General features: G+C 34.6%; 1 non-coding gene across 1 annotated transcript; it reads left to right on the top strand.

The window, feature by feature from the left end:
• The first annotated feature begins 16,654 nt into the window (after positions 1–16,654).
• LOC128040199 (small nucleolar RNA R71) lies at positions 16,655–16,760 on the top strand. Its single transcript, XR_008194857.1, has one exon. It is a non-coding gene; the product is annotated as a small nucleolar RNA R71 (small nucleolar RNA).
• Positions 16,761–23,532: the final 6,772 nt, after the last annotated feature.

Raw genomic sequence — 23,532 nt, 5'->3', positions numbered from 1 at the left:
CCACAAATGGGTATTTACTATTCAAGTCCAATTTATGTCAATTCAAATCTCATATCCTTAATACGAAGTTCCAATGATCCAAAATAATTTTGGGTATCAAATATTATATTTAAATATTATTTTCAACATAAAAGCCTAAAAAATTAACAAAATTGCTCTTTTATGACTAAATTATCATTTTACCCCTATTTTCCCCTTTTTAGCGATTTCTTCTCAAAATTTGATACTGAGATGAAATCAAGTCCGTAATTCATCACAAACCTTATTATAACTCTATGAGTAATGAAAATTCACATTAGCCTTTTTCTCATCAAAATGGGAAAATTATTATTTAGTCTCTATACTATTCAATTTTTTCAATTTTGTCCCAAAAGTGGTTTTCATCACTCCAAATCACATTCCAATTAATTTCATGCCAAATAATTCATAATAGTTATATTTTCCATTTTCAAATAATTTGCATATTAGTCCTCATACTTTTCAAAATTTACAATTTAGTCCTTTTGCCACATTTTCTCATTTTCAATTATTTTCATATGTTCTCATCTCCAATATCAAATTCCTTTCAGAAAACTTCTTAATCGAGTCATTCCATAAATTTTCTCATAATTTTCTCGATATTCGAGTTGAGAATTATGCCATATGTCATATCATACTTTTCACGACGTTAGAATAATAAACTTAATTTATGATAAATTCTACTTGTAAGTTATAAGTGATTTGGAATATGTTTAATTTAATTATGATATAGAATGAGGAAAGTACTATGTGGTTATTGAACTAGAATCTTAAAGGTAAGATGCTTTTATGCCTATAAGTCAAAAAATATATTCTAATGTGGAAAATGTTAAGATTTACGTGTGAAAAGAATATGTTTTTAAAAACAAGGTTAAACTATGAGCCATAAGTCATAAAATTGAGATTAAATTTTATGGCTCTACATGCCTTTAATAGAGAATTGAACAAGGGAATATAAGACTTGCATAATGTACCAAAGGCCATAATTGGAACTCACATGTGAATATGTTAGTAGGCTATAGTCAAAAAAGGTAATAAACTTTGGACTATGCAATAATGGTACCCTTGATGAGAGTCTCGAATATGAAATACTAAGGTGAATGACTAATATATTATAAAGGGGTAAGTTAAGCCTTAAAGATTTGGCAATATGGAATGTATTTATTTGAATTCTTAAAATGTAATAGACACGACTAAACGGGGCTCAACACTAATAATGACATAGGATAAGTAGGTTTATCCATTGATACTTACTAAGCACATCGAGATCACATGTTAGTTATTTCAACATGTAGGTGCCATATTCGTTAATCCGTTATGGTTTCAACTTGGGAGCTTCACATCACCCATTATTAGAGGTTGTTATGTATTTGTGATATTTTTTATGGTATGATAACTTTGGCATGTACATAATGGCTTAGTTTGGAATTGTATTTGTAAAATTTGATTCGTAACTTGAATCTTAGTTTTTTTTCTTAAGGTAGCTTTACTATGCTATTCATCCCAAATGCGTAAATGCCTTGTATTTTTAGTTTAAATTAGTTTAGAAATTGGCTTATAATTATTTGAAACCCATTTATACGTTATGGTAATATTTAGAGATGTTTTCAAGTGTTTTTGAACCAATTTTCAAGGCTAAGGGTCTTAGTATCTATATGTGACCTAAGTGGTATTGCAACAAGTCTAATAGAAAGCAACTTGCTATAGTTCTTGTTGAAAAAACCCTATTTTGAAAACAATTTTCATGCATAGATAAAAATTTAAAAGTTGAAACTGACTGGATTTGTTATATTTATAGTAATAAACCTTAACTTAATTCGTACATGTGCTTTTGGCTTAGCAGACATTGGTTGTTCCTAGCTTTTAACCAAACGATCTTCCCCACTATTCTCATGCCACGAACTGCTTCGAGTGTGGGCTTGAACCAATTGAATCGAAACACAAAAATAAAAAAAAATTTCTCTCATTTTCTGGTGAAAACTAAAATTCTCTCTTCTTAATAAAAATCGGTAGAATTGTTATTCTTGAAAAAGATATGTAATAGTTGAGAATAAATTCTCTCTATTTTTTGGTAGAATAACAATCTGCCCAAGTTGTGTTAATATCTCTACCAGTTCCATCTATTTATAGGAAGAGAAGTTAGAACCCTTACTGAGTTGTAGTGGTTTATTTCAAATAGAAAAACAATATCCTACGTAGAATAGGACAAAGGTGGACGACACACCCTAGTATTCCTACTAGGGTTGCCTGTAACCCCCTAACCCATCTCCATCGTCAGATTAGGGTTATGCAGCATTTCTGTACAAATCAGAATATTTAACGTAAAATAAAAATAGTCATGCAATTTAATTGATAACATTTAATAACAAGATTTAAAAATACATAAATTTACAGTTACAGACCTTAAATCGAGCTTACGGGGCCTTAAAAATAGTGGGTGAACATTCAGGGATCATATTGAAATAAACACAAAAGTTTGGAAAAATAATTTGAAATAGGGGTCACACGGCTGTGTGAACATTCAAAATCTGTGTAACACCCCAAACCCGACCTAGATGTTATGGTCGTTTTCAGAGATGTCATAAAGAAGGGTTTTTGAAAACTGAGTCGTTCGATAAATCATTCAAATTTTGTAACTCTTATTCATTGATAACCATTATCGAAAGCGTTTATTTAATTAATTTATTTGCCAAAACAGAATTACAGCGGAAGTCATAAAAAAGTTATATTTGTAAATCCCGTTCGTATTTTTTGGATTTCGCTGAAACTCAATTTTCTGCATTTTGGGAACACACCTGGTTCAGTTTGTTGTGGAAACCAACCCCGAGACCCACGAAACCACCGTCAAACGGAAATCACTAATACGAACTAAGCTGTTGTAGCAAATTCCACAGCTTCATGGTCTTCCCCAAGAGGAATGATGCACAATCGCAACACTGAACCCCAACAATTAAAATGAACGATCGGTTGAACAGAATAAAAAGAAAGCAAAACAAAAAGTGGCAGGGAAGAAGGAAGCAGAAACGTCAAGAAGGTAGCAAATTTTTAGGAAAGAAAAAAAAAAGATCCCCACTTGATCACAAGCCCACTACATCCACTAACAACCCCACTAACTCAGACTTTCAAGATCATTTAAACTCTTTAAGCCAACCGAAACAAAAAATTAATCATCCACACTCACACAAGGACTCGAACATAAGACCTCCAAGACAATAACTCCTTACCATTCGAACCAACAAGCTCATTCTGATATGGATTATCAAACAATTTTATATAAGCCCACTCAACAAGGGTAAGGCTTGGATCTAAAATAACAAAATTACCAAAAGTGGGACTTGAACCCAAGACCTCATACACACACCTAGAACACTTAGCCACTGAAATAGATACATATTTATGTCAGACATTTAGAGAATCAGAAATAAACTAAGCGGGACGTTACAATCTGGACACACGGCCGTGTCCTAGCCCATGTGTCAGCCTATGTGTGTATTTCAAATAGGGTTACATAGTCGTGTCGGATGTCGTGTGCTACACCGTGTATAACCGTGTGTACATTCGATGTTTGGTCACACAGCCGTGTCGTAGGCCATGTGCCAGACTGTGTATAACTTGCACCTAAAAAAATAATGACAAACGACAGTGTAGGGTGGTCGTATGTGGCACACGACTGTGTGATAGCCCGTGTCCTGGGCCGTTTACAACATTGGTTGCCTTTAAAACAAACCAAAACATTAATGTAACAGCCTGCTTTTAGTGAAATCAGAACAGTGGTTTTGGGACCACAAATTTGACATGAAAGTATTAATTTTATTATTATTTCAAGGTCTATGGTATGATTTTAGTGTCGTATAAAAATTTCGTTAGGAAATTTTCTCATTTGCATGCTTAATTTCATAAAAAGGTTTAAATCGTATAAGGTGCAAAAGTGAAGTTCTAGTAGCTAAAGGAGTTAAATGGCTATAGAACTGTTATGTAAGGGATTTAAATGGTAATTAAACCATTATTCTTATGAGTGGACAAATATGGAAAACTTATTAAGTGATTGAAAGGTTAATTACTAAGGCTAATTATGTAAATTAGTAAATAAGTTCAAGTAAAATAAAAGAAAAATAAAACCCATCATCTTTAATCTATCTTTTTCACTGAAAATCTAAAGAAAATACCTCCAAGGAAGCTTGCTAGGTTCTGCTAAGAGTATCTATTGCATGTGAGTATAATTTCATCCCCTTTTTAATAATTTTTATGTTTTCGGGATCATTGTAGCTTAATCTAGCTAGGTCAGGGACTATTTTGCAAAATTGTTAAAGGATTAGAGTTTTTCCATGAACATGTTTGTATGATTTATAGATTTTAATGAATGATTATGAGTCATTGTTAATAAATAAACAAGTTTTGTAAAGTAATTTTTGATGAAAATGTCAATTAGGGACTTATTTGTAAAAATAGTAAAAGTACATCATAAAATTATGAAATAATGATTTGTATGATATGATATGTGTCCATAATAAATTCAGCTAGCATGGGTTAGGGACGAAATTGCATAAATTTCCATTTACGAGCTTAAGGACTAAATTGTAAAGAAGTTAAAATGTTAAGGGAAAAACTGTATGTAATGCCTTAGAATTTTTATTTTTGTTCTTGCGAAGGTGTGATAGAACTGTGTATCTGCTTCAGTGGTTAAGTGTTCTGGGTGTGTGAGAGGTCCAAAGTTCAAGCCAAGACTTGAACAAATTTTGATATTTTTATGAATAAGCCCTATCTTTGGTTAGTAGGCGTTTAAGTAAAAGTTGGCAAATAATTAATAGAATGGGCCTGCTGGTCTGGTGGATAAGTGGAGTGTTGGTGTGAAGGAGGTCCTGTGTTCAATTCTCTGTGATGGCTGGGAGACAGTATTTTTGCTCCAATTTCGGCTAAGAGTTATGTTAGGGCAAAATTTTGAGTAGTTGTGTTTTAGTGGGTTAATATAGAGTGATTTTAGGAGATAATGGGGGAGAGGTTATCAGAAAATAATTCGATTATCTTTTTGTTGCAGAAAAAAAGTAGAGTTTCGGTTTTCTCTCCAATTACCCAAACTTTTTCTGATATTTTCTTCTTCTTTTTTCCCTTCTCTGCGGATTCTTTCCCCTAGTTGCTGTTGAAAATTCCATTATTTTTCCCCTTCCATTTCTTTCTTTATTTTCCAATTTATTTGGTTGTTCATTGTTGCTTGCGTGTGTTCGGTAAGTAACAATCTTGTTTATTGTTAATCGTTCTTCGTTAATCTCTGAAAGTGGGATTCTTTTTTAGTGTTTAGGAGTTAACCAAAGGGCTGGTGGTTTTGAATTGACGCTGTGATTGTGCGAAGTCATGGTTACTCAAGCGAGGTAAGGGTTTTTTTAGGTTTTTAGTCGAGTTCCTTCCAAAATTGGTTGATTAAAAATGAATTAAGTGATTAATCTGAAGATTTTTTGGTCAATTTTTAGGTTTTGGAGGCTTAGGAGTGCTTACACATCAGAAATGATACCAGGCGTGTACCTGAAACGTAGAAAATGGGATTTAGAAAAAATTCAAAATTGTTTGCTGTCGAGAAATAAGAGAAAATGATGCGAAAAATTGTAGAGAAAGGAAATAAGGGTGTTATAAACTTGGAAATCAACATTCTGCACTAAAATAGTGTTGGATAGCAACAGTAGTCTAATTTTGAAAAATCATCAAAAATAGTGGAAATTGAGTTAGAGGTTGAATAAAATACGAAATCAAATTTTATTGAGTCTAGTTTGTCATGGAAGAAACAATGTAAGTAATGAAATTTTAAGTTATGAGATATAATGAATTTTGTGAGACAATGTTAGAATGGGTTTGGGTTCCCCTGTTCTGAATTTGAAAAATCATCGAAAATTATAAAAAATTAATTAGGGGCTTAAATTTATATGTTTAAATCCTTAACGAGTCTATTTTCAAGAGAAAAAAATGGAAATATCATCTGAATTCTGTACTAAGAGATAAATAACTTTTAGTAAGAAAAGGTTGAAGCTGCCGAACAGCAGAATCGGGATAGATTTGAAGATTTTATTGTACTTATTTGATGAACTATAAAATTTGAAAAATTTATGGTAGAAAGGTATTTGAGTCTAGTTTCGAAAACATCAAACGCATCTTAATTCTGAATTCTGTAGCTCAAGATATAAATAATTTAGAGACAATGACTCAAGTAGACACCTTTGAATGAACATATAAGTAAATAGTGAAAACATATATGAATATTTACATAGCATGGGTTACATTAAAAATGGATCACACAGCCAAGGCTGATTTGGGCCAATTGGGCCGCCCGTGTGTGCCCATTCTTACCAGAAGGTTTCTATGGTTGCACGGGTCGTCCAAGTCGACTGTGAACCTACTGTAAGGTTAGTGAGCGCTACTTAAACCCATAAATGCGTGAAATTGAGTGAATGATATCTGTACTGAGCATGTCAATTCTGAACCGAATATATGTACTGAAATGGCATAATCATATATCATCCATTGTATGTTGCATTGCATTGGGTTGGGGGTTGTTATTTGGAGGAAGTGTACTGAAAGGCTTTAAGCCTAATTTACTGGCAGCTCAGCTGCAAACTATTATTTTGTGCCGCATTTGGTACTACTTGGAGTGTTGGGATGGGTGGGTTGATTATATCCCCACATGGAGTGTAGGGTTGGAGGGAGATGGTGTGTAGAGGCTGGATGGGTAGGATTTTGCTACTGCATAACTGTTACTGCTACTGATACTGTGATGGGCTATGGCCCAAATTGTCACTGATACTAGAAGGGCTTAGGCCCAAGAGTGTTCAACTGTGGACTGTGAATACTAACTGTTTGTTTGTTTCTACAGGATTACACGTTGAGTTTAACTCAACCTTTTTGTTGAATGTGCAGAGTTAATCCCCAAACTTAGACAGATCAGTGCGACGAAGAACTCAGCGGTGACCATGGCAATTTACGTTTTATGATTTAATTATGATTGATTATTTGGGTTGTAATTTAAAGACCCTCTGCGAATTTGGTTTTAAATTTTGTGTTTTTATTTTTTTATTTTATTTTATGGATTTATACCTGCTGGTCATAGGAAAGTCGGTTTTCAAACAGTTAAAGTAGTTTCTAAATGCATGATCACTTAGACTGTTTTATTAAAGCTTTCACAATGAGGGATGTTTCAAAACAAATGTTTTAAATGAATAAAGACGACTTCCTAAGTTCTAACAAATTTTTACTAAAGATAATAACATGGAATGTTTTCAACGTAAAAACGAGGTTTCAAAAACACTATCGTGTGATATTGCCAGATACGGCCATAATGTCTAGGTTGGGTTTGGGGTGTTACAATGTAAATTTGCGAAAATATGAATTTTGGATTAAATTGAGTAGTGTGTGAATTAAACAGATTGAATTTTCTTATTTAGATCAAGATAGGTCTCGTACGGATATAGATCAGGGTAAAGCGAAAGCTTCAGATTATTCAACATTGTTTCTATGCCTTAATCATTGAGGTAAGTTCGTATGATTGTCTATCATTTTAATGCTATGTTTTGAGCTATATGTAATGTACTAATAGTATGTATCTGAATAATGTAAATCTAATGATGTTACGACGACTATCGAGCCCTGTTTGAACCTTAGGAATTTGTAGGATTCAAATGACATGTCATTAGGGTTGCCATGTTTCGGGTGTTGGTCTTGAATGTCCTAACGATGGTTGAGGTCCTGCATTTGTTACAAATACTCCACAGCTCGTCTGAGCAGCATCGTGTAGCTTGCATTCCGACCTACAGTCGTTTGAGTAGGCTCATTTCACAGCTCGTGCGAGCAATGATGTAAAGGAAAGGAAAGGTTACGATTATATGTTTAGCACACTTTGTGTGAGCTATCCCGTGTATCCGATGATATTCTAAACGATTCAATGTGCATAAAAAGGAAAGGGAATGGTAAGTGTTCAATATGAACCATGATATGTATATATGAAAAGAATTTAAATGGTGAGTTGCATTGAAAGTATGTGTTAAGAAAAATGATGAATTCAAATGAATTATGTTCATGTATAATGGCTTATTTATGTTAAACTCATGTGGATTCTGTTTTAGTATGCTAACGTGTGTTGTTGTTGGTGCTTAGGCTTGTGTCAAGCTTAGGGTTGGATTGTATTATGCATAAATTTAATGTCATGTTATGAAATGGTAAGTTATGTTTTATGTTTTACGAACTTACTAAGCATAATGTGCTTACGTAGTTTTCTTTCTTATGTTTTATAGATAATCAGAAACTCGTTCGGTTTGGAAGCTCATCAAAGACCTATCACACTATCACATGGATATATCGATAGATTTCAATGTTATTGCCACGGTTATAATGGCATGTATAGGAAACTTATGTTTAAAGTTTGAGTTGAATGCTAAGTGTTTAATTTGGTATGTATATATGATAGTTGTTTTGTACCATTTGAAAATGGTTAGTTTGTGTCACTTAGGTAGTTTTGATGCATGTGAATAATTGTAAAGTTATTTTGATATGGTATGGATCTAGTATGGTATGGTATGTTTGAAATGTGGTCAATTGTGGTATGTTTAATATGGAAATAAGTTAGGTGTATATGGTTAAGGTATGGACAAATATACACATATTTAGGTATGTTTGATGTTGGATGATTGAGGTGTCTTATTGACATATTGGTTGGATGTATTTTGGATCTCTGAATAGGTCTTTTTATGTAGGTTTTGAGCATTTTTTAAACCCTTGATCATGTGTGCAAAATTACTTAGGTTTATGCTAGAGATGGGTGAATGAAATGGCTTGTTTTTAGCCTATTTCTTGTCCACAAGGCATAAGACACGGGCGTGTATCTCAGCAGTGTGTCACACACGGCCTTGCGACACGGCCGTGTGTCTCCTATAGGTTTTAAAGGTTGCATTTCAAAAGTTACAGGGCCTAGAACATGGCTTGGCACACGGGTGTGTGAGGCCATATCGAATGTTACACGACCTGGCACACAGGTGTGTGGCTTGGCCGTGTGACCCAAGTCAGAGAGTTACACGAGCACAGATACAGGCTGGGACATGACCGTGTGTCCCTATTTTGATTGTTTCACAGCCTAGCCACACAGCCGTGTGACTCCTGCAATATAAATTTTTTTAACTTTTTCCTCAATGTTTTAAATGTTCCTAGTTTAGTCCTAAATCATTTCTAAAGTGCTTCTAAGGTCTCGAGGGCTCAAATAAGGGATGATATACATGTGTTTGAATGAATTCTGCTATGATTTATGAAATTGTTGGAAATGAATGGTTTTAAGATATGTTTTTATGGTAATACTCTGTAACCCTATTCCAGCGACAGATACGAGTTAGGGGTGTTACAATTAACCTTTTCTTGCACAACACACGATACCAGTTCTAATCATTTTCACATGACCAAAACACATTAAAAACAAACCAAAAACTTGCCAAAATCAACCAAATTAGGTGCCTAACCAATATACTTTCAAATGACACCACAATTTAACACATCAACTTGACTCAATTCAACATTTCAAGTTAATTCATTAAACGTAAAACATATAAACCAAATAACCATTTCAAAGCATACCATTCAACCATATTTTACCTACTTTCATATGAGCATACACAAATGTCAAATACGCATATATTTTCACTTTCATTTGCAATTCATTAACTAAGGACATTAAGACACATATAAGCTTGGCATAAACTCAAAAAAAATCAAGTTATCAAATCAACATTCAAGCCTAACTACATGCCAAAGCACACATTTACCATTTGACCACCTCCGGACATACTAACATCTAGAGTGTGAATACCACAGTAAAATGTAGAAAGATAAGTTGGTTTCCGCAAGTATACCATTCATGTTGTAATATAGTTTTACAACGAAGTAGGTTAGTACTCTGAGGATCATACCCAAGGGAGGTCAGTGCCAGAGCAATTGTAACCTAAACACTAAAAGATCTAATTAGTACTTTTAAATTAGTTATAGTAAGAAAATATAAAATAAAGGACTTTTAGGGTTTTTATAATAATAAAGAAAAAATAATATAAAAGAAATAGAATTCAAGAGATAGAAAGGGAGAATAAATCAAATCTTGATTATGGGTGATTAGCTCGCTTCGATAATCTCCATCAACTGTCATTTCGGGTTCCTCGCCAATTAACTAGTCGCTAGCCTAGCAAGATCTTCCAATCTTCCACTAACATAAAGAGTTAACAGAAACTACTTTTCTTCCAACCTCACAGTCCATACTGGCTTTGGGTGAAGGTGTTCACAGGTGGGTCATACCAATTTCGGGTTAAGTCCCACCTCGATGACTTTCTAGGGTTGTTAGGCCCAGGGTTTGTTTCACATTTTTCCTTTTTCAATTACCTAATCCGTTGAGTAACCCTACAAAATAGTTAATAGATTGTACCTCCAGTCACTAATCCACCATAGAGGTATTATTTCCTCATGGCTTTCGTAGACAATATAGAATCGATGTAAAGAGAAAGCATGCTAATTAAATTGACAAGATAGAGGAAATGAGAGAGCCTGATAATATTAAGGTTAATCGCAAATGCACAAAGTTTGAATGCTTCCACAATTCAAATCTCTTGAAATCAACAAAAACAACTGAAATAAATCTAAAACCTCAGAATGAACTACTAAACTAAATTTTACACAGAGAACCTAGACTAAAGGAATGGTGTTCATAACAAGTGACAAATGAGTCTATTTATAGCCTTCAGGTGACTGTCATCCATAACCCTACTTTAGTTGACATTCTCGGGCTTTAAGTTTGATTGTGCAGACTAAAGCGCCCCATCTTCGTGTTTAATTTTCGTCACAGGGTCGATACCACAATACACCAGGACTTGTTCCGTGACATAGTAATCAATGTACTCCTTTTTAGTTATCTTTAAGGGTATGTGCGACACCCTCAATCTGTGTCGCGACATTGAAGGCAGTCTTGAGCTTTCTCCATTCTACTCCCTATTTTACAACATCAAGTCATCCGTGTTGTGACATAACGACCAGTATCCATTTAGTACACCTTTTAATGGGCTTTTGCACATTCACCGAGTGCGTTAGCTCAGCCTTAGGCCTCATTTTGCCCTTAAGGTCAATAAAAGACTTAATTTGCACATTTTATTGAATATAAATAAAATTAAGAAAACTTAATTAAAACATCACAAAAATGCTTCTATTCAAGCTCCTTAAATGTGAAATCTAGTTTTATCAACTACACCGAATTACAACAAATCAAAATCCTCCACACTTAAGTCATTGCTTTCCTCATACAACATAAAGAAAAATGACACCCTTTGAGAAAATATGATACATGTATTCCCTTTGGAGCATATGACTTAGGCATTTTATGCTTACTAACAACTTTAACATGATGAATAATTGACTTACCACTTTTGATCACAAACATCTAAGTTTAGTATGTTACAAAATATACAAGCATTAAGGGTCTTAGTTGTAGAGGTCCATCAACAAATCGTAAAAGTACTTTGATTATCTGAGTAGAATACAAATAATCATTTATGTCTATGTTTAGTATGATGTCTATTCATGTATAAGGATATTTAGGTCACATAGGACTTTTCAGCTTGTAATGTTTTGAGGCTTAGGAAAGGTATGGATTTCAAAAATTGTAAACATCAAAAAGGGTTACAAACAAGAAAATAGTTTGGCACATCGTATTGATCCCTATTCTTCCCCCCTTAGTGACCCTTACCCGCTCACCACCTTATTTCTCCTTCTCTCACATTCCTTGTTTCTAGATGTATAGGAAATCATAGCATGACATAGTAACTATGGCTAGCCTACAAATTTCTATACACTAATGAACGAGTTTCTCTTTCTTTCATGACTTTGTCACTTTTTTTTCAGCTTATCTCATTCAAGAATGCTATTCATTTTTTGAGAACTTTTTCTAATTGTGTTACTTTTGTTTTTATTTTTAGATTTTTCTTTTATTTTGCACTTTTGAGGCTAAGCTTTATTCCCATATCACGCTGATCCTTCCTATTTCACTTTGTTTTTACAAACTCTGCCTTAATGTATCTACTTAACCCTCAATACGTATGGTCAGATGTCTATAATTATGTAGTGTAGGACCATAGAAAAAGGGTGAATACAAATTAACATTTTTAGGCTTGAGATTTGTAATGAGGCTCATCAAAAAGTGGCAATAGGCTATAAAATTAGTACTAAAGGTTAATATTAATAGGTTGGAATTTTTGCTCTGGATGTGTTCCAGACAATGCCTTCGGTCATTCCTAAATATTTCAACATGCCCAAATTTTGTCAACCAAACAGACTCAAATTCAACCATTTATCATTCATACTAGCATGCTCGTTCCTTGTATTTTTTATATCACTTGGTACAGTTGATTGCTTAATTCCTATTTACAGTGTAACATATAGAACTTTAGTAGTCTAATAATAAAAAATTTAAAATCACCTATCATCATGACAAATTTATTTGAAAAGACAAGCAACCTATGTACGTGCTCCTAACTAATCACTTGTATTCCCACAAGCTCAAGCACATAAAAGACGAGAAAAATCAAAGAAAATGTAAATATTGAAAACAAAACAAAATTTCTATGTTACTCCCACACTTTAGTTGACACATTGTCCTCAATGTCTAGCCCTTAAAAAGATAAGGAAAGAAGTTACCTGATTGGTCTTGGTTGCTCCAATTGCTAATGGTGGGTGCTTCCTCCTTTCATCGTGTAAAGCTCGAATTGTCGTGTCTCCTTCATGTTGGGTTCCTACATAGAAAACTTATAAAAAATTCAATATAACTAAAAATCTACTATTAATCCTACTCCTACAAAGTCTAAATCAAAAGCATCCAAAATTAATACAAGTCTTGAAAAAAAAACAGAATTAAGAGTTGTTCAATCTCCTTCCACAAAATCTATCTCTTCAATTCTGTCGTCCTTCTCATCCTCTCCTCCCTTTTTTCTTTCATGTACTTCTTCTTGTTCCAGATTTGTTGCCCCAAACATATCAGGTGTATAATTGGGGACCGAATGTTGTTTTGCCTAGCAATTTCCTAAAAAATTGGTACCAAATCTTGCATCCATTGAATCATCCAATCTAAATTTGGATGTAAACTCTCACCAATTTCCTGTTGAGCTCGTGCCAACCTTTGTGATGAAGTTGGTGTAGTTGTTGCTTCTTGCTATAGCTTGTTCCAATCTTTTATCTGTTTGGCTCGCAGCTCAATGTATTGTTGGAACAAGGTATCTTTGATGATACTTTGGAAATGTTTCAGCGACTACTCAGTAGATGTCATAGGTACACTCGCCTTTTTACATAAGGCAGTCACTAGATGGGGAAAGAAAACTCCCACCTTCTGGTAGCTAATGCATGTCCTTATGTTCTTGTGGATCCTTTTGACAATACATACCTACTTTTTCTGCAAAATAGCATAGAGTAAAATTGGTCTAAAAGTATTAATGTTAGAAACATTTGAATCAGGTACAATTCATGTGCACACAAATTGGATCCACATCTTCGCCTTAGGATACATAATAGCTTGATGAAAGGATATTGTAATATTAGTACTTGAGCGATATTTCCATTCACCTGTCCCTTCAATTAAAAAGTTTATAATATTATCCATATCTATATCTCAAAAATATTCTAAATCAGTGTCATCAATGAGATCATTCTCATAGTATGGAGTATTATAAAATTTAGAAATAATTCGAGGGGTTACTTGCACTTCTTTCCTTCGCACAAGTATTGGTTCCCACATATGGCCTTCAATAATTTTAGACTCTTGGTCCCATAAAGATGCATAAAATTCTTGAACAATAGGAACCACAAAACTATCATTAAGGATTGTCCAAAAATACTCTTACGTACGATATCTAACCAAGGGCCATATTTCCTTACGCAAAATCATCGACAGATCAAATCCCCTTTCTTTGATAAAAGTTTTTCCTTGTAGTTTAGTCAAATATTTTCCAATATTCAGGTTTACGAAATTAAAGTGTTTTGGAACCATCAATGGTTTGAGTTCATTGGTTCGTCTAACTTTTCTAAGAGGCATGTTTAACTAAGAACCAAATCAAGCAATATTCAATAGAACAATAAAATTTGATATAGGAACCCTTAACCTTGTATGGATCATTGGATGCCTTGTCATGTTTTCATCTTGTTCGTTGTTCTTTTCTATGCTTCTGTCTGAACCAATAGAATTTGAGAGAAGCAATTCTTCTAGACAACTCAAAAAAGAGGAAAAAGGGTGTGATTTTAGGGTTTTATGGTTTCAAGAGAGTTTAAACGATTAAAAGAAAAATATAATGGTTAAATAGGGGTTAATGTGGTTCTAGGTTAAAAAAAATATTTTGGGGATTTAAAATTAGGTAAATTTGGTTTTTAAGTCATCGAGTTACAGAAATGGGTTTAAAATGAGGGGTCAACCCTACGAAAAATTGCAGCGATGTCGCGACACAGGGGTTTCATGTCTCGACATACCTGGCAGTGTACCATTGTCGGGACATAGGGGTTCCATGTTCCAACACATCTATTAGCTTGAAGATATTAGGGAAACTATCTATGATGTCACGACTCGATGGTGCCATGTCGCCACGTTGATCTGCTTTTCGTTAAGTTCTGTATTCTGTGCATAATGTTGCAACATAGGGTTGCCCGCTGACTCTATTTCAACCTAAATTTCCATCTTGCATATGCCTAGGTCTAAAAATAAACATTTATCAAATAAAAGTGAGAATCTAAACTATGGGATTAGTTAAATATACAATAATTTACAAACATTAAGAAATTCAAATAATTTTAAGTTTTACTGCCAGATTCATCCAGTAGTATTGTCGATTTACAGGTGGACGATCTTCTTGTTCTATCGATATTAATCCATCGTCTGTCTTGCCATTCCACTTTATCTTGCTTATCCCTTTTCTTGAACTTGCCTAATATTTCTACATGCATAAGAGGAAGTGTGTCTCTTGATCTGGGAACCTTAGAAACAAATAATTTACACTATTCTCCTAACTTCCTCCTACATTCCTCTTCGCTTGATTAATGACTGTATTTAAATATTTATGTCTCATCATTGATTTTCATGGTCAATTCATTCTTTTCTAAATCAATGGTAGACCTAGAAGTCGCCAAAAAAGGTCTTTGTAATAAGATCGATATCTCATGATCTTCTTCAAAATCAAGCATCACAAAATCTGCAGGGATAATGAAACTTCGCACCTTGACTAACATATCTTCCAATACCCCTTTCGGATGTAGTGAAAACCTGCCAGCCAACTGTAATGTTATTTGAGTTGTTTTAAGATCTCTCAACCCAAATTTTTCAAAAATTGATAAAGAGATTAAATTAATACTAGCTCTTAAATCACATAGAGCTCTATTAAAATGAATGTCCCTATCTCTGTGGGAATAGTAAAACTCCCCGAGTCTTTCAATTTTTGAGGTATCTGTCTTGAAATAATGACACTACAAGAAGCACTTAAGTTAACCTGTTCACCTACCTTAATTTTCTTACGCCTCAACATCATCTCCTTTAAAAACTTGGCGTACTTGGGAACCTCCTCAACTAACTCAATTAAAGGTAGGTTAACATTTAATGTTTTAAACAAGTTCAAGAAACTTACAAATTCATCCTTATCTGCTTTTGTTTTTCTTCAAGTCTCGAAGGGAATGGGATCTTTGTGATTTCGACATCTTGAGGTGTTTCCCTTTCTAGTTCAGCTACTGGGGTTATTACCTCTAATGGCTTCAGTTCATCTTCAGCTTTTGAGGATTCCTCTGGAGGGTCATCAATATTCTTCATAATTACCTCCAAAGTAAGGTTTTCTGGGCTACTCAGTATTTTTCCCGATCGAAGTGCTATCGCCTTCACATGCTCCTCACCTTCCCTCTATGGATTGTCTTCTGTATTGCTAGGAATACCTATGCAAATTTGTCTTTTGATGGTTCCCATCATGCTGATCAATTGGATCATTTGATCCTCGAGCTTAGTTATTGTTCCTTTTCAGTTTGTGCAATCGAACTGCACCTGCTTGACATCAATTCTCATTGATTGCATTTCTCACTCAATTCTATCCAAACATTGACCACATGTAGTATGGTCACTTGGGTTTGCCCTATCATGGGGTTTCTGCAAATAAGGAGGTTGACAATTAGTATTTTTAACTTGATATGGACCATTATCTACTGTTTGGTTTTCTCTCCATCTCAAATTAGAGTGATCACTCCAATTAGGATTATAAGTATTCGTATAAGGTTTCCAGCCTTATTCCCTACGTAATTTATATCCTCGACAGGATTTTTGATATAATGGAAGAGATGTTTGTCTCCCCTATGCATAGATGGTGTAGAAGCAGATTCGATGTGGTTGATTCTATCCACTAACTGTTAATACTTGTCATCCTCCTGGACAGCTTTAACCATAGCAGGTTTCTGACCACATGTAAATCGTTCGATAGGCCACTGACTGGATTTTAATGTCATGTTGTCCATGATTTCGTGCGTATACTCGAACATTCTATTCATAAGGGCTCCTCTTACTCCGTCTAATCCAAATTGTGCATTCGTATCCAACCCGTTATAAAATACCTACAGCTGCATCCACTCAGGAAATTCGTGGTGCGAGGATTTTTGAATCAACATCCTGAAATGTTCCCACACTTCATAGAAACTTTCTCCCTCCATCTGTTTAAAGATATCAATCTCTCTTCTTAGTTGAATTGATTTTCTAATTGGTAAGAACTTCTATAAGAACTTTCCAGTGAGTTCATCCAATGTTGTGATAGACCTTGTGCCTACGAGTCTAACCAAGAAAAGGTGTTATTAATCAGAGAGAAGGGGAACAATCGAAGATGAATAGCGTCATATGTGACCCCGTTATACTTAAAAGTATCACAGAGTTGGAGGAACCTTTTTAATTGCTAATTAGGGTCCTCTGTCATTGTGCCACTAAACTGTAGATTATTCTGGATCATCTGAATCATCGTCAGTTTGATCTTGAAATTATTAATTGTAATTGTTGGCCTTACTATACTTTCTTGAACCATGTCTAAACTTGGTAAGACATAATCCTTTAAAGTTCTTTCATTCCGAGCCATGTGTATGTTTGTAGGTAGCTGTGGTGCTGAAGGGTTTCCTAGGGCGTTATTATCAGGGTCACCGAACAATTGATTTTCACGTGGTACATTACCTACAGCAAGTGGTGGTGGATCTTGCATCAATTGTTGCTACTATTGTTGTTGTCAGCGATTTCTTCGGATTATATTCTCTAGATCTGTGACTGCTGGTGGACCCCTACTACAAGTCATACAATAAACCCAGAAATAAAAGATTAGTAATAATAATTAAAATAAATTCATATTTATAGCTTAAAGATATCGTAATTATTCATTTACATGCAAAAATTAAAATTATAGTGACGTTGCCTCCTCGACAACGGTGCCAACAACTTGACCACCTCCGGACATACTAACATCCAGAGTGTGAATACTGCAATAAAATATAGAAAGACAAGGCAGTTTCCACAAGTATATGGGTCAAGTTGTAATATAGTTTTACAATGAAGTCGGTGAGTACTCTAAGGATCGTACCCAAGGGAACCGAGTGCTAGATCAATTCTAACCTAAATCCTAAAATATCTAATTGATACTTTTAAATTAGTTATAGTACGAAAATATAAAATAAAGGATTTTTAGGGTTTTTATAATAATAAAGACAAAATAACATAAAACAAATATAATTCAAGAGATAGAAAGGGAGAATAAATCAAATCTTAATTATGGGTGATTAGCTCGCTTTGGGAATCTCCATCAACTATTGTTTTGGGTTCCACATCAATCAACTTGTCGCTACCCTAGCTGGATCTTCTGATCTTCCACTAACATAATAAGTTAGCAAGAACTACTTATCTTCCGACCTCACAGTCTAGACTGGCTTAGGGTGAAGGTGTTCACAAATAGGTCATACCAATTTGGGTTAATTCCCACTTTGATGACTTCCCATGGTTTCAGACCTAGGGTTTGTTTCATGTTTTTCCTTTCCCAAATAGCTGATCCGTTAAGTAACCCTCCAACATAGCTAACAAATCATACCTCTACTGGCTAATCCCCCATAGAAGGATTAGTTCCTCATGACATTCATAGACAATATAGAATTGATGTAAAGAGAAAGCACGCTAATTAAATCGACAAGATAGAGTAAATGAAATAGTCTAATGATATTAAGGTTAGTTGTGAATCCACAAAGTTTGAATGGTTCCACAAATCAAATCTCAACAAAAACAACTGAAATAAATCTAAAACCTAAGAATGAAATATTAAACTAAATTTTACACAAAGAATCTAGGCTAAAGGAATAGTGTTCATAACAAGTGACAAATGAGCCTATTTATAGCCTTCAGGTGGCCGTTGTTCTTAACCCTACGTTAGTTGACATTCCCAATCTTTAAGTTTGATTGTGCAGACCAAAATGTCGCTGCTTCGTGTTTAATATCCTTCACAAAGTCAATGTTGCGACACACTAGGATCTGTGTCGTGACATAGCAATCAATATACTCCTCTTCAGCTATATTCAAGGGTATGTCGCGACACCCTCAGTCTGTGTCGCGACATCGATGGCAGTCTTGAGCTTTCTCGGTTCTGCTCCCTATGTTGCGACATCGAGTTATCTTTGTTGTGACTAGCAACCATTATCGGTTTAGTATACCTTCTAATGCTCTCCTGCACACTCACAGAGTGCGTTAGCTCACACTTAAGCCTTATTTGGCCCTTAAGGTCAATAAAAGAGTCAATTTGCACACTTTATTGAATATAAATAAAACTAAGAAAACTTATCTAAATCATCACAAAAATTCTTGTATTCAAGCTCCTTAAATGTGAAAACTAGTTTAATCTGCTATACCAAATTACGGCAGATCACCATTTCATCTACATGTCTATCCAATTCACCCTCTTTTGTACGAGAAGTTAACATCCAAATCAACTCAAACTTAATGCCATAAATTCATACTCTAAACTTACATCACACATCACACATCTACCATTTAACCACCTCATTCACACTTCAATGAACCAAAAGTCATCTAAATCATAAGACATTTACAAGTGACCAAAACCCTTACTTATATATACATTTTAAAGCCAACATCGAGGCATATAGACAAAGAGCATAAAATAAACTCCTATTACATGTCATTTATAAACTTTAACTAAAGCAACCAAAACTACCAATATGATGAATGGATAGTGTGATGGTGTTCCGACGAGATTCTAACCAGTCAAACTTTCTGATGATATGCAGGAAAAGAAAACAACCAATGCAAGAAACAATGCTTAGTAAGCTCATATAAATCTTAAACATAATCTTATCGAATAGGCTCAGTTTATGTATTTCATAAAAAGTTTCTTTGACATGCTTAAGAGATTATCCTTTTCCTATTATAACACCAATCTCGAAACTTAAGGAGTTTAATAATGAAACATCAAACATTCCTCCATTTCAATGAACATATACTGAAAGAAAATCCATATACACAATGGTTCAAACCAAAGCAAATAATATTTTCATATACATATATACAAACAATTTAATAACAAAAATCCAAGTCAAATAGGAATTTTACCTTAAACATATAAGTTTCAAATCAATCATGAATTCAATATCAACTTACCTTAAACAAAATAGATAATCAAGAGGATGAATTTCTAATTCACGATAACTAAATGCAAAATCACACCTCATTAGTTTATAATCATATATGACATAAATGATACTTTACAAAAAATTAACCAGATTTCATCAAACAAAGATATCTTAAGGTACTTATAAACATTTATACATAAGCATTTCATAATGTTATTTATCAAATAGTAGCAATTTAAACATTCCATAGAATTGAGCAAGTAAATAAGTTTTAAGTTAATTAATACATAGCCCGATGAACTATAGTAAATTGACTCAGATACTCGGGAAACTACACCACACCAGAGGCATCAAAGATGTGTAATAGAGGCACCAAAGTGCAAACAAAGACACAAATGTGCAAACAGAGGCACCGAAGTGCAATCCCGTACAAGTTGTAACATCCCAAACCCAGCCTGGACGTTATGGCCGAATCTAGCGATGTCACATGATAATGTGTTTGAAAACTGATGCTCATGTTGAAAAACCGTAACTTTGCTTAAAACATTCTCTGTTTAGATCTCGTCGTTATCTTTTATTAATCCTAAAATAGTGATTTTTATTCAGTCGTTAGTTTGCAAAATATTATACGTTGCGGAAACTTTTTAAAACAGTTTGTGTCCTTGTGGGTATTTTGCTAAAACACATGCATTTTTTTAAAACCCATGTTTTATCTACCTCTAGCAAATATAAAACATAAAGCAGTATAAAATCCAAATTTTAAGCAAAAACTCATAGTGGCCATTATAACAGAAAAATCCCCCAAATAAAGCTTTAAAAACAATAAACCTAATTAAATACGAAACAGTAAAAATGAGTCGTGTGGCCACAGCTGAGTCTTCTACTGCTCCGATCTGCCTAAGCCTGGGGATTACCTGAACAGATGAATCAGAAGGGTGAGTTTACGAAAACTCAGTGTGTAATCCCCACATAAACAAGCTGACAGTATGCAATCATAGTCTAGGCCTAAGCCCATTTTGGTAACAGTTTCAGTTTCAGTTAGGGCCTTAGCCCATTACAATACAAAAGCAGTCATGCATTTGGGCCTTACCCCAATACAGTATCAATACTTAGTACAGTAACAGATATGCCGTATCAAATCCTACCCAACTAGCCTCTACACTCCAACTCCGTCCAACCCTACACTCCATGTGGGGATATAATCAACCCACCCATCCCTACATTCCAAAAAGTACCGAATGCGACACTAGACAGTAGTTTGTAGCTTAGCTGCCAGTAATTTAGGCTCGAGGCCTTTCACTACACTTCCTCAGAACAATATAACCTCACCCCAACGCAATGCAATATACATATATGACATGCTAAAACATAATATAATGCATAAAATCAGGGGCATACAGTATCAAACCAGTGGGACATCATCATGCTTAATAACATGCATAATTGTATCAGTCATACAATCATTTCAAACAATTAGGGGTCTAGGTAAGCTTACCGACCCTATAGTAGGTCCACAGTTGACTCGGGCAACCCGTGCAACCTTATCAGTCAAACAGTGAAAATGGGCCCATGGCCCATGTTACTTGCCCATATGGACCCACACGACCCAAAATTGCCTTGGCTGTGTGGATCTCATGGCCTGGCCCAATATTCTCACACGCCTGTGTGGGGCCTACGCACTCATGTGGCCCATACGGCCCAATTCGGCCCAGCCCATGAATTGCACATGGCCAGCTCATCAATCACATGCCTATGTTCGATCACACAGCCTACCACACGGGCGGCCGCATGTCCGTGTGGCGTCAACAATCACATTTTTTGGCTTTTTACCGATTTCTATTTTCAAAGTTGTGTTTACACACCTGATTCGTTTGTCACTTAAAAGCACTTTTAAGGTCACCAGCACCTTCAAAACTGAGCAACCCTCGACTACGAATTCCAACGAGATAAGTCACACTCTCACAATTCATTGCTAAGAATTCTTCAATCGAACACCAGTGGATTTACAATTCAATGGCACCGAGAAGAGTTCTGCAACCACTTACTGGTCTCCGTCAATGCTCAAAGATTTAGAAGAACAAGTCGTGGCCACTAGACGAAGGATAGAAAACAAAACAAATCAGCAGCAGAAGAAAAAGAGGGAAACGCTAGAACCCAAAAGAAAAATAAGGAAATATGGTAAAAATGGAATCAACAGAAAGCGTAAGAAATATTTGGGAAGATGAGCGGAAGCTGAAATTGCAAAAAGGAAAAATAAGAGGGAGGGGAATCTAGCAGAAGTTTCGGCAGAAGGGGAAATGAATAAACGACAACATTAGAATTTGGAGAAAAGAAGAGAAACGGCAAGGGTGAGGAAAAAAATTCGATAATGGGGAAACAAAACATCAGAGAACAAATTGTCAGAAAATGAAAAAGTGAGGGGGAGAACCGGACTTGCAACCACAATTTGGATGTTCTCAAACTCCTCACTCCTTAATTTTCTCACCATACCCCTCCCTTAACCACCTAATTCAAATTCCAGTCAAACTCTTCAGTATTTTGGCTAAACTAGAACACCCACATGGCACAAGTAGCAAAATAAAACACTCCCTTACACACACTAGGACTCGAACTCAAGGCCACCAACACTTTGCCACTCCACTTAACCACCAAACCTGCAGGCCTGTTCTGTCATATTTTACCAACATTTATTTATAAGCTTACTGATTAGAGATAAGGGTTTATTCATTTAAAAAAAATTTTACCCAAGCTAAGGCTTGAACTCAAGACCTTTCAGACACTCTCGGAACACTTAACCACTGAAGCGGATACACAGTTATGTCATAAATACACAGAAACAAATATACAAATTTTGGGGCGCTACACAAGTGCGCGTTCTAACACTATTGGCATGTCAATTGTATCTTAATCGTTTACTATGTTCAAACGGGCATCTAAACTGAGTTCATCACATAAACAAAATCAAAGGGACTTCCACAATATCTGTACACATACTGTATATTTATTTCATCCATTCTGAGATAATATCATTCATACTTCACAACCATTTCTCAATTTTCGAATTGTACACTTTTAATTTATACTTAATTTATATGCACTTCATAATTAAATAAATAGAAAAATAACATAATTTCCAAGCATATAAACTTATTCAGTAATTCTATGGACTTACCTCGATACAAATAGTCGTAATAGCTTAATATCATTAATTCTAGCTTATAACCCACTTTAATATGAAATTACAAAATTACCCCTAACATTTTAACTTTTGTGCAATTTAGTCCCTAAACCTGAAACTTGCAAATTTACACTTTTTAAAGAGAAATCCTACTAGCTGAATTTACTAGGGGTTCCATAGAACTCATATTTTCCACCATTTCACATTAGTTTCATTGAATTTTCCTATTTTCACAAATGGATCTTTAAACACAAAATCATTAAAAATTACTTAACAAAACATTTATGTTTAACTACTAACCTTAATAATTTATCAATTAAATTCACAAACACTTCACATTCATTCATGGAAAGTCCCTAGACTTTTAAAAAATTTACAAATTGACCCTCGGGCTAGCTAGATTAAGTTAATACGAGCTCAAAAACATCAAAATTACTGAAAACGGAACAAAATACCATACCATGAAATAGACTCACGCTTGGCCAAACCTTATGAATGCAAAAATGGTGTTTCTTCTTCTCATTTTTTATGGTAGGGGAGAAAAAAGATGATAACCAATGTTTGTTTCTAATTGCTTCTATTATAATTTCAATTAAATTACCAATTTTCCATTAACCAACCATAAAATATAATTAAAATATTTGTAATAACGGACCACTACACATCCAAGG

This window comes from Gossypium raimondii, chromosome 3 (assembly GCF_025698545.1).
Source record: "Gossypium raimondii isolate GPD5lz chromosome 3, ASM2569854v1, whole genome shotgun sequence".
Taxonomy (NCBI): domain Eukaryota; kingdom Viridiplantae; phylum Streptophyta; class Magnoliopsida; order Malvales; family Malvaceae; genus Gossypium; species Gossypium raimondii.
Note: the sequence above shows the minus strand (reverse complement) of the source record. Positions and strands in the feature narration are given on the sequence as shown.